The sequence below is a fragment of the Anabas testudineus genome, chromosome 21 (assembly GCF_900324465.2).
Source record: "Anabas testudineus chromosome 21, fAnaTes1.2, whole genome shotgun sequence".
Taxonomy (NCBI): domain Eukaryota; kingdom Metazoa; phylum Chordata; class Actinopteri; order Anabantiformes; family Anabantidae; genus Anabas; species Anabas testudineus.
In genome coordinates, this window is record NC_046629.1 from 19,600,284 (window position 1) to 19,612,510 (window position 12,227).

The window sequence follows — 12,227 nt, forward strand, 5'->3', positions numbered from 1 at the left end:
AGAAATACATTACTTCAGTTGTCTTTGTTAGGTTACAGAGCCTGTTGAACATGAACACTTGTCAAGTTCTTGTACAGAACGTTGTTCTTTTTCCACTCGTGAAAACACTGAAAAAGCTGTGCGAAGAATGTGAACAGGAAGAGACACAAAGTTACTCAGATATATGAAACTCTCAGTTAAACTACATTTAAGTGAAAGTAGAGTTTGCAATACTCCAATACTCTGATTTAATAGGGAAATTATACAGGGAAGCCTTGTCAATATGTATCTTCTTACTCAGCATCTCCTAGCGAAGCCAGGTGTCAATTATTGTTATTTTTGGAAATGTTGTTTCTTAATATTGTTGAATTTTGCTGTAGTTTTACTATATTTTATTAAAAACCAAACAAACAAAATAGCATACTTGGTCAAGGTTAAAAGATGAAATTGATCACAGACCCACTTATTATCTTATGTTTCACAATCATTTGGTTTCTTGCAGATTTATATTGTGCAGTGAGAAACTAAGACCTTTGTTGTAATATTGAAGAATTATCCTTTAATCCTTTAAATTGTCATTTAATCAACCCTTATTACTTGTCAATCTTTTACAAGTTACATGTTACCAGATCATGTTTCTCACACTGATCAAATACAGAAACCTCTCCGACGTGTCTGTCATACACTCTGAGGATAGAAGCCATGTGGTCCTTGTTGTTGCGCCGCCTTCCTGTCTTCATGCTTTGGCTCATCGTCACACTTCATTCATCCCTGACCCCTGAGGGGGCAAGATGTGAACCTGGGCCACGCTTCAAATTGCGAGGTCAAAGGTCGGCCTTTCAGCTCGCATTAAGAGGCTGGTGATGTTTCATTGTCATCAAAGCAAGACTCCACAAGGCCTGGCGAGTTTAACATCACAACTTGGCCCTGGCTGGCTGCGTGTTAAAAAGGGACAGGATTTCTCCTTTCCTTCATTTGCGTGAATGATTGCTGTGAAAACTTAGCAGGAAGTTAGGTTGATATTCGTGTCTGATGTGCTCGTAACGAATGACACACCACCAGCATTCCTCAAATAAAGCCACAGCCAGAAACAATATTGCTGGATTTTTCAAACAAAGTCAGACTCTTAGGGCTATACTGTACATGCATTAGTTTCAGGTAGTTCACCCTCATATCACAAAAATTACAATCCAACACACGCACACATGTACTTTTATCTCCAACATTATTCTTTCCAGACTCCAGCGGGGAAACTTAATTAATCTGATAATGCTAATTCCCTGCTTCATATAGAGGATGAGGACCGGACCCCACTCTTCTCTCCCGCTGCCAAACCTGTTAAGTTATGCACTCTATCTCTTCCCACGCATTCTCTTAAATGTTGCTCTTTGGAAGGACACAGTGACTCACACAAAGCACAGCTAAAGGCTTATCGTGATTGATTGATAAAGAGACAGACGGAGCGGAGAGCTCTGCAATCATTTCCTTTAATTAAAAATCAGAAATGCATGATTGATCTCTCCTATAGCAGGAGCTAAACTCAGCTCTCCCCCTTTCTACTTTTACCATGAGCAGTTTGGAAAGTGTTTCCAGGGGAGCAGAAAGGCTTCGACCTTTTACTCATGTATTTGAGTGGTTTTCACTCGATTGTCCTGACACTTGTACTTAAGTATTAAAATTTAAATGTACTTAGAGCATGCAAGCACAACTTCTTATTTTCTTTTCTTTACATTCAGTACTAGTGAGGAGAATGTGCTTATCACTTTTTACCATTGCAAACCTTAAATATTGACCACTTCACTTCCCACATTTCGTGTGGTGTAAAAAGTTCTGGCTAGGTTCCTGACCAAGAGTTAGCCTTTCCTTCCCTTTCTTTTCACACCCTGCCAGTCTGGTTGTGGACAGACAAGGAGGGAAGACATTTGAGACATGACCTGGCTTCATTGTTTACATGCAGGCACCGGAACGCAAGCTGACGCGTGCGCTTGCGTCCAGTCAGCTTCTGAAAGAACAGCAGCTCTGGATCGTCTCCTGGCTGGAGGCACCATACTCATGGCTCAAAAAAGTGCAAAGTCAAGAAGCTGCTGCCTGCGTCAAATCAAGCGAGGTGAGTGGCAACACTTGAGATGCTGAGGATAATAGAGGCATGGAAGGCAATGCTGCTTTATTAGTCCGGATTCAGCAGGAAAAATGAGAGCGAGAGGAGACGGGCTGCAACAAATCACATTCAAAGCCACGGAAATGAGAGTGCACGCTATGTGGGACACACTAGAACTCCCTCTTCTTAATCATAATGCACATTACACTGCCATGGAACATTCTCCTAATTTCTTTGGCGCCTGAATAGTTGAAAAACCTTTTAAAGGGAAATTGGAACCATACTGAAGTGGTCTTGGCAACATGTAGTCAAAATTTTTGCAAGTTCCCCTGTTTTTTTTGCTCTGTATCAGCTACTGTCATGTATTCACAGCTGAAGACGTTTAAATTCAGCATAGGAACATGCATTCGTACACGTGCACATTTATATAGGCTAGACCTGAGAGAAATAGTAGCTGCCAATAAAACTGCCAGAGGGGTGGAGTCAACAGCCGCAGGAGGATTCAGACAGTGTCAGGTACAGGTTCATGTTTCCCTTCAGTGACTGACTGAGGTTCACGTGGACAAAAAAATATGTGCATGTTTTTATTTGATGCAGGTTGGAGCAGCTGTGACCCTTTTTTTCAGATGGTGAGATCTTCTTATTGGACTTCAGATTTACATTTACCTTCAACATCATATCACTGCACACTTTCCTTCAGTGCAAAATCACAGCATTAGCTAGTTTGCATTGCTTTTTCTCAAAAACCAAATAAATTGATGAATTATACACAACAGTAACATATGTACGCTTACAGTGTGTAATTTCTGAAAAATCAAGTTTCCTCATATAAATGCAAAGCACCATTGCTCACGTCAGTTCACCGACAATTTGCCTCTACAGCCTTAAGGTTTATGTTGCAACAGCTCTGCACAGGTGGTTACGGTGTACCAAGCAGAGTTAGGAATGCTTTGTTCAACTTTAACCTGCGCTGTCCTAACATTACCTGTCCTAACTGTTCATTGCAGCTTACTATTACTTAACAGTTGCTTTGCAAAACATTCAAAAGCGTTAAAAGAACAGTTACCCAAATAAGATTGCACGGTTTCTTCTTTCACCAACAAATATACAGTTGCACACAACCTTCTCGTGTTTCAGTTGTCATGAGAAAACCTTTTGAAAATCCTGCAGATTTTATGGATCTAATGAATCAAAAAAGTCTCTTTGGGCCAATGAACATCGCATGTTTGTGCAAGTATTGTCAATAAACCAATTGTGGAGAGCTGTTTCTGGGTTTGTTGTGTATTTGGGAAAATGTCTACTTTATAGCAAAGCAAAAATTTCAGGTGCAACTTTACCTACAGTCAAGGTGCATAAATCAGGGAAAACCAACTGAGAGTATACAATCTACAATAACACTTGCAGATTGTCAAACAACTTTATCATTAGACCACTGTGTTTCAGCATTAGCCTTTACCAGGTTCAGTTAAAAGTACATAGCAAATAATGTTTAGGAAGAGTGGGTGGAGCCCTAACATGGTAGGTGTTTTGTAAATGTCATGCTCTCCAAAAACAACTTACAGAGAACTAGAGAGTATTGCAAAGGTAACACATTGTTGTTAAATAATAAAATAATATATTTTATAATGTACAACAAAAAACAAAGAGCAAATACAAATTAATACAAACCAGCAATAACCATTTTACAACAATTAAAAATGTCTCATTCAAGACCAGGTAAGTTCTAAAATGCTGTTGTTGTTTTTTTACCAAAATAACACACATGCTCACACAGGTGATTTAGTTTGTTTCCGCATTTACTTCCCTCAATGTTAAAACAGCCAATCAGAGAATTCGGTGTCTACTGAGCATGCATGAAGGACTGACGAGCAGGTCCAGCCACATAAAACCAGACAAGAAGGAGAAGAGAACAGTATCAGCAAACAAGCAAACTGGAGTCTTTTGTTCATCCATCCAATTTGAGCGATTCAGTTATGAAAAAGAGGCATTCATGAATTTACCCATATCAATATAGTATAGTATTATGGGTTACTTTGTCAATTCACTGATATCAAGTTACAGCTATAGGGCTGTACAGTATGACAATATAGGTCATGTGAGGATTAAACAACATTTATAATATAGATTATCGTTTATTTTGTTGTGCTACATACTTCTCTTTTCTGCAGTATTTTAAGTGGCACCATAAGCAACAAAAACAAATATGGGGAACATGACACAGAATAACAGGAGAAGAACCCTGATCAGCCCATACAATGGAGGAGATCTTACTTAAGACAGGGGCTATTGTGTCACTTAGGTGTGGTTAGCATATGAAAAAAAAAAAAAAACTGCATGGTGTACTGCAGGAAAAAAGACTAAGGCAGATTTCTATTGGTATATAATTCCATATATTTTCCATATAGTCTGGATTTTCATTATGATTTGCTGATATATAAAAAAACTGACTCGAGGAGGTCATGATGATGCTGGTGCAACTTAAATCTGTGGAGATAGACTCAATTTGAAACAGGGGTCTTTATCTGGATATGCACAGCTATTAACTATTACAAATAGTAACTACTATTCTGTAAGATTCAGAATTCAAGGCAATTAAAACCCAGTAAGAAATAGCTTATACTATTTATATTTTATATATCTTTGTCTATCACTGGACCGCGCAGGCTGCACCTTCCATGCTTTTCGTAGCAAAGTTCTTTAAAGTCATTTTTTAGAAACTTCTAGATGATATGAAGCACTTTAATGCTCAATTATGCAAAGATAAATAGGCGGTATGAGGGGTGGTTGGCTTCTGGCACGCTATATGGCCCTCTGTAAAAATTTAATAAATGAACTTGCTGTCATGAGTTGAACATGACGCAAATTGTGTGTGAGTGATTTACAGGTTTGCATAATGAACCCTTCATCAGAAAATACCTATACACAAGTTATTACATAAGTTATTACTTTTCTGTTCATCAAATCAAAGTTGACACCACTATAGCAGGTCATCTTAACCTGAAAAATTTCCAGTATTTTTCACTAGAATATGTCGTCATGTCAGCTTTCATATTTCAGTAGCTGTTGGGGAAATTCTCAACTTCCTCCACTCTTTCTCAGGATCATTATCCAGTATTTTATAAGTTTGCTGAATCTGACTTGTACAAATGCTCTTGCACATGGCTAATTGTGCTCACATAGTTGAATGTAATGTTTTAAAACTGGGTTCATTCTCACATTAGATATTATGTGTTAAACTACTCCATTACCTCACCAGGAAATTCAAAACAGAAACAATGAGGATGAAATAGGACTATAGAAAAGTGTTTGTTATTCATTTGTAGTTACATCTTGTCATTGTGTGAGTGGGAAGGAAATAAATAAGCCATGTGGCTGTTAACATAGCGTTTGAATTTGCCAAACAGTCACTTGTTTTTTCTTTGCATTGGAAAGTGTGCATTACTTTAGTGTTGCTACTCATTTAATTTAGACAAAGACAGGAAGGCTGCGCTCTCACAGTGAAGTGATCAGAAAGAGAAAGAAAGAAAAATGCCCTTGAGGTTAGTGGCAGGATTCTTACGGCTTTATTCATGCACGGCATAATTGCTTCAAACTGAGGAGCAATCATTTTACACTCGCAGTCAAATGTGTCTTTGAACATCAAGGCGTGTGCTGACGTGAGCGCATTCTTCTCTGTCTGTTTCTGCTCTCTGTGTGTGTGTTTTGAATGTGGTTTAGAGAGTACCCCCCACCCCGCCAGCTCAGAAAGCACAATGAGGCTGTCTTTGACACAGTGACATTAAGCTGACATGATAAGGATTTGTCCAGAGTTCCTGTTTTTCCACAGGTGAGTCTGCACCATGTTATTCCCTCCAATTCTGGCAACACCCATGCTGCAGTCCTCCCTTTTCAGACCCCCTTACACAGAAAAAAATCACAAGCTTCTTCTTCTTTTTTCTTAGTTTCATGCCTTTCAATTCTCCAGACATTCATATTCATCGTTTCAAAATCAGCAGCGCAGCTATCCAGCTCGCTGGTCAGTTGGAGGTCTGTAAGCCGGTCGGCCTCCGCTACCTGACAGCTCCTCTCTTTCCGCTCCACCGTTTGCTGAATGTTATCTGTGTAGCTGTGTTAGCCCACTTCCCCGCCCCACCTTCCATGCGTGGAGCTTATGTACCACAAAGACAGTGAAAAGCCAGTGGAACAATAGCATCTTGTGTCCCTTTCCCTGTTATCTGTCCTTCACTCCTTTTTTATTGAGGGGGCTTACTTTATTTTCTAATAATTACACCAAAACAATGATTTCAGCTGAAGATGGGCTCCCCACCCTACCCCCCAGCGATTCTGAAGTCACTTAAACCATGCTTTAATCTCAGTTATGAAGACAGAACAATGAAGCTGTTGTGCTGCAGCGGAGGGTAAAAAAATAAATAAAATCACCATTTAAATGACACTGAGATAAAAGACGAGCAGTCTTGCATTGACAAGACCAGATATCTGAAATCTTAAACAAACACATAATGAGTTGTTGTTACATATTGTGTTACTGGATCAGTGGAAGCTATGTGTGTGTATTTTCCTGAGCCTGTACATGGGATGCCATGTTGGGGTAAGCATTGTACTTCATCTTTGTCTTTCAGCAATTTAGTTTCCCCTCACTGGCCAAACATGAATCAATAGCAGTTCAGTGTTCAATGTTCAGTTTATGATGTCCAGAATTGTAAAAGCTGGTTGTCTGGTCTCTAGACTGTTGGTTTGTGATCAACAGCAGGCTCCACCAAAAAACCCCAGACTTCATTGGTGTGATCCAAGGAGACAAAAGCTGAACTTCTCCATAACATGCTGCCAAATAATCAGTGCTAATTTATGCTGTGGAGTGTTAAAATGAAAATAGTAGTGTTCATGGAAGTTGACACCCATCAAAGTTAATTTAGCTTTGAACAGCTGCCAGCTGTAACAGCTTTTCGAGCAGACAAGTATCCAGTCAACACTTGTCAACGCCAAATTATCCTACTTGAAAACTCTGTTTATTAACACATTCAAAGTTACTGTGTTTGACACTAGAGCCAAAATTCCTAAGGTTTTTTTTTTTTTTTTTACATTTAATTCAGCTTTTAAATTCCTCAGGCTGCAGCACACTCATGCTGTGCAGACAGTGGTTACTCTAAGCTGAACTTACCTTCTCCTGAGTTGTAGTTTCTAGTGTATTTGCATTTGATAGAACGGTGGAACCATAGAAACTATGGAACTTGGAGAGACCAAGTCTGAATAAATGTGCGTCGGAATTGTTTGATAAATGATATCAGAAAGATTGTGGAAAGACGTGGAAGAAAAGTATGTGAAGCCTTTAAAAAGGCCTGTTCTTTTTCCACAGTAATAGATTATAAATGTGATTTTATCTTCATGTAAGTTCAAGTTCTTAAGCTAATAAGGCAATAAACAAACACACCCGTTAAACATAGAGCAGGTGGCAAAAGTAAGTAAGCCTTTGGATTTAACCTCCTTCAGTGAATAACTTTAAATAAGCTCTTCCTGTAGCTGTGGATTGCACCTGCACAATGTCCAGGAGGAATTTTGGGGCATTCTTCCTTACAACAACAGTTTTAAATCAGACGTATCCCTAAGGTGGATTCTTTGATTGAAAGTATTTCATAGTAGATTCACGTCTGTTCAGGCTCATTGTCCTTTAGCATCACTCAGCTTCTCCTGAGCTTCAGCTGGCAAACAGCCACTGTGACATTATGCAATATAATGATACCTCCATGATGGCAAGCTGTCTAATTCACATGTCTTATAGGCTTATTAGGTGAAACAGTGGAAAGTCATGGGTACAATGCACTTGGGGGAAGGAGGGGGTCTTGCCTGCCACATGTTTCAAACACTGCACCTCCTATTTAAAGCCCTGATGACATCACTATGACACCATTAACTATTTTCCCACAAGAAAAAAAAAAGAAAATATCTTTGTGTCCAGTTAGGATGTGAAATTCTACCATTACATCTGGAAACAGGATGTACATTGGTACTAAAGAGCAGGATCGGGTGTGTTTGTAAAACTGCTAACTCTTTGTAAAACAGATTACCTTTTTGAAGAAGCTCCTAGTTATGAATATGCTTTATATGATGTGGATTCTTTTTCTTAAAGACCTAGCATTAGCCAGAAATTCAGAAAAAGTGTATCAAAAACATTATATTCTGTTTGATATGTTAATGTTAACCACCAGAAGCTGTTTTTATTTTGTGTCATGTAATCCTATGTGCAATGGCCCAAAAAATTGTATTACATAAAACATGAATATTCATTCATTCATTCACAGTGATGAGTAAACAGATCTGGATGTCTAAAATTGGTGCAGTCTTCCTTTAATATGCAGTATTTATTTAGATTCACTTGGAAAATGTCCCAACAGAAAAGCAAAATAATGAAAAACTCCATCTTTATAAGCACAGTATTGCTCTGCCCGAATGTCACCATACATTTTTGGAGTTGTTGACGCATAGCCATTTTACCAGTTATGATATTTGTGTTGTGGCTAATCTACTTAGAGCTGTCTAATGAAATTAGGCTTCTGTCGCACTGCCCAGTCTTCAAGCTGAGTCCTGATGAAAACATTCTAATCCAAGCTCAGTAAATGGTCAGTTCTTAAAAGTCTCTTCTCCACTGGAATGTAATTATAATAATAAAGACAAATTATTCTCACTCAGACTAAATGTTTATGATTTTTTTAGGCGTGGACAGTAAATGTTACAAATTTTTTAGAATCCATCAATCTCCAAAGCTCACTGCGAAGTCTTAACCATCAATGTGACCACACTCTGAGTCAGTATCACAACTGTGTATTCCTCAGCTTCCAGAAGCCAAGTAGTCCCCAAAACACTGTAAACACGCACTTTTTACACTGCTGTGTGGTTTTGAAGTCAGTTAACTTTCCAACCCCTTAAGGTCGAGTTGTGAAGGTGGGCCTATGCACTGCGACATGTTGGCCCCCCATCCAGTGACAAACAGATATACACAGTCACATAACTACACTCCCCACCTGCTTGCAGTTGGCATTCCTCTGCACTCCAGCTGAGGTTGAACAAATATATAAAAGCGAGCTACGGCTTTGACACAGTTACCCTAAATGAGCAGGGCTGGGCCGACGTCAGCCTCTGTGGGGAGTCATGAAAGTAAAATGCCTTCACTTGAGGCTGAGTTAATGTCTTGAGAGATTAAAGTCAATGTGTGCACATGTATACAGAGTGCATGTGTGTTTGTGTGAATTAGGGGTAGTATGTCAGACTGCAGGGCTTGGTTTGTCTCAATCCCACTCTGTGGTTTGCTGGTGTTTAGTCTCAGAGGAAGAGAAGGAAAAAAGTTGCCCACTCCCTCTCCTGCTTTGGTTTTAAAACAACTCAAAGCATGTCAAACCCATCAGGGATCTAAAGACACTTGTTATTTGTGTGTTTGTATAATGAAACAACTGATGAAAGTAAAGCTTTATTAAATGAAAAATAACAATAGGTCAAATATTCAAAAAGTCACCACCTGTATTCAGCATTTTTACTGTGGAACAGCATCATAAATGAAAACAAAGCACCAACTGTCATTGTAATTTAAGGCGTTACTGAGTGACAATACTCATTAACCTCAATTGAAGCCAGTGATCATCCATTCCCTACTTCACAATATGCATTTGGTTAGTTAATTAGTTCTGCTTCAGCCTGGTGTGTGTACAGTTGGGGGGCTATTCATAGAAAATACATCTCCATAGATTTGGAACGTATTAACTCACCTAATCTCTACAGGTATCAAAGCTATTTCCAGCACGTTTCTGGTTAAGTGCGACATGAAATAAAGAGGACGACGGACAGTTTTGCACATGAACTGTCAGGCATGACCTAATAAAAATTTCATACTAAAATGTATACTTGTATCATTATTTGAATGAGGAGCAACTTGGTATGTTGAGGTGTCAGGTATGTTTAGAGAAATTAACAAGAATATATGTCTTGCAGTCCATTATTTAACCTGCTTTTCCTGTTACATATCGCAGAGGATCTGGAGCTGATCCACATTCACACCTACGGGAAATTTAGAGCCACCAATTAACCCTACCTGAAACCAGAGCACCCAGAGAAAAACCATGCAAACACGGGCTAGGTGGGAAAGGGCAGCTAGCTAGTTGAGGACAGCTAAACATGAGAAAAGCAGACAATAAACAATAAATGCAGAAAGAAATTCATATATGAATAAATACAGAGATAAATAAAGAGATCATACTCATTTTGTGCATTTCCCCTCCCATAACACACTACACTAAAGCATCCCCATCCCTGACAACCATCTCTATTTATTACTTGCATATTTACACATACACATACAGTACACACACACACACACACACACAATCGGTTTTGTGGTAAGCTAATCACTGACTGCCAACAGGTTGCAACAATGCTACATTTCAAGCACGGGAAACTGCGATCTGTCATTTTCCCAGAGTCTTTCTTCTTCATGCCTTGTGGGAACCTGTGCAATACCTTTCCACAATGTAAATGGGCGCAGGACACGGCAGATAAATAAGGATGCCAATGTGTCAATTCCTATTGATCAGTATGGCAAGAGCCAAAATATTATTAAAAATAATAATAATAATAATAATGTGTCAGATAAGCTAGTTTGGAGTGAGTGTCCACTTTGGAAGATGAGGAATGTACTCAAAGTGATGATCATACAAATGTTACAAATACAAAAACAAACGTTGAAAAATGGGATAATTAAATGTTCCTCTTGCATAAGGAATGAGCCATCATGGTAGCTAACGTGAAAAAGGACACAGCTAAAGCTAACATAGGACACAGATTACACTCCACACTTGTTGGACTTTGCTGGAATTTGCTTAAGACACAATGCAATAAGGATGGATGCGTCATGTGCAGCAATATTTTTGCAACACATACAGTCAAACTCTTTCCCTCAGGTACAGTTTTATACCTATGAGTAATATGTATATGTAACATTTTATTGCACTGAGCATTGATTAAAACTGATTTCTACAAACACGTTCTAACATAAAAACACATTTCACTTTAGGAGAATTAAATGTCAGTTTTTAACCATACATGTCTAATTAGTTAATATCTGAGTGTTTGATTTACATCTGTAGTTGAGCTGTCATGAAGAATGGGCACCGCTCTGTTGAACGAGAATGGTAATTGGCAAACAGAAGTGCATCGCTGATCTAACCACCTTGTCTTTTGTCCACAGTTTGGTTTCTGCAGGGCAGATATGGAGTAAACACTGGTTGACAGACTGTCTTGTGTGTCTTTGTCTCTTTAGGTCCCTGTCTCTTTCCCTCAGATCCAATAAAAGGACAGGAGCTGACGTGCTTGTGTCTTGGCCTGCTGTGTCTCATCAGTAACAAACTGTTGAGTGGTAGTACACATGTGTGTTAAGTGCTGTTTGCGTGCTTTTCAGTCAAACAGGTCCCGTCTACGGCAAGTGTTAACAAGCTGAAACCACAGATGAGACTACTTTTGCTTTTTGACTGGCACTGAATAAAATTACAATCATCAGAATTTCCACACGCAAGCATTGTAATTTCACAGTAATGGAGCATGAATCTATACTTAATTATCTTGTTGAAGGTACAAATACACAAATGTGTCTCTTTGTAGCAACCAGCTGCACAGAGTAATGGGTCTGCATTGTGTGTTGTTCCATTATTGTTTTACTTTTTATCAGTTATTAAGTTGCTGCTTTAGAAAGTATTCAGGTCCCTTGTGTTGGAGATTTCATTTTAAATGGATAAAACTGACTTCAGCCTACATTCATTAGTCAAAATGGATTTTAGAAAAAATTTATTAGAAAGTATTCAGAGCCCTGATGTGGCATTTCAGACAGTGGCTAAGTGCATTCTGTTTGCTTAATTTTCCTTCAGATGTATCTAGATGTTGACTGTGGCATGTGGCAAACTGGACTGAATGGGCATAGTTTCTAAATACATACGTGTTACTGTATATAATGTCAAAGCAGAATGGCCTGAACAGATTGTGAGAAAATTGGAAAGCAAGAAAATGTTTGATCGGTTTGTATGAAAGAGTGAATGAGAAGCGGTGTTGTAAAGAACTATGGCCACGACAAGATAAAAAAGTGCTATTTAAGTGCAGACTGTGTGAGGAAATGAAC

General features: G+C 38.8%; 1 long non-coding RNA gene across 1 annotated transcript; it reads left to right on the forward strand.

Moving 5' to 3' along the window:
- The first annotated feature begins 2,022 nt into the window (after nt 1-2,022).
- Nucleotides 2,023-11,833, forward strand: LOC113173562. The gene is made up of 3 exons (XR_003299826.1): nt 2,023-2,086; nt 5,795-5,903; nt 11,379-11,833. It is a non-coding gene; the product is annotated as an uncharacterized LOC113173562 (long non-coding RNA).
- Nucleotides 11,834-12,227: the final 394 nt, after the last annotated feature.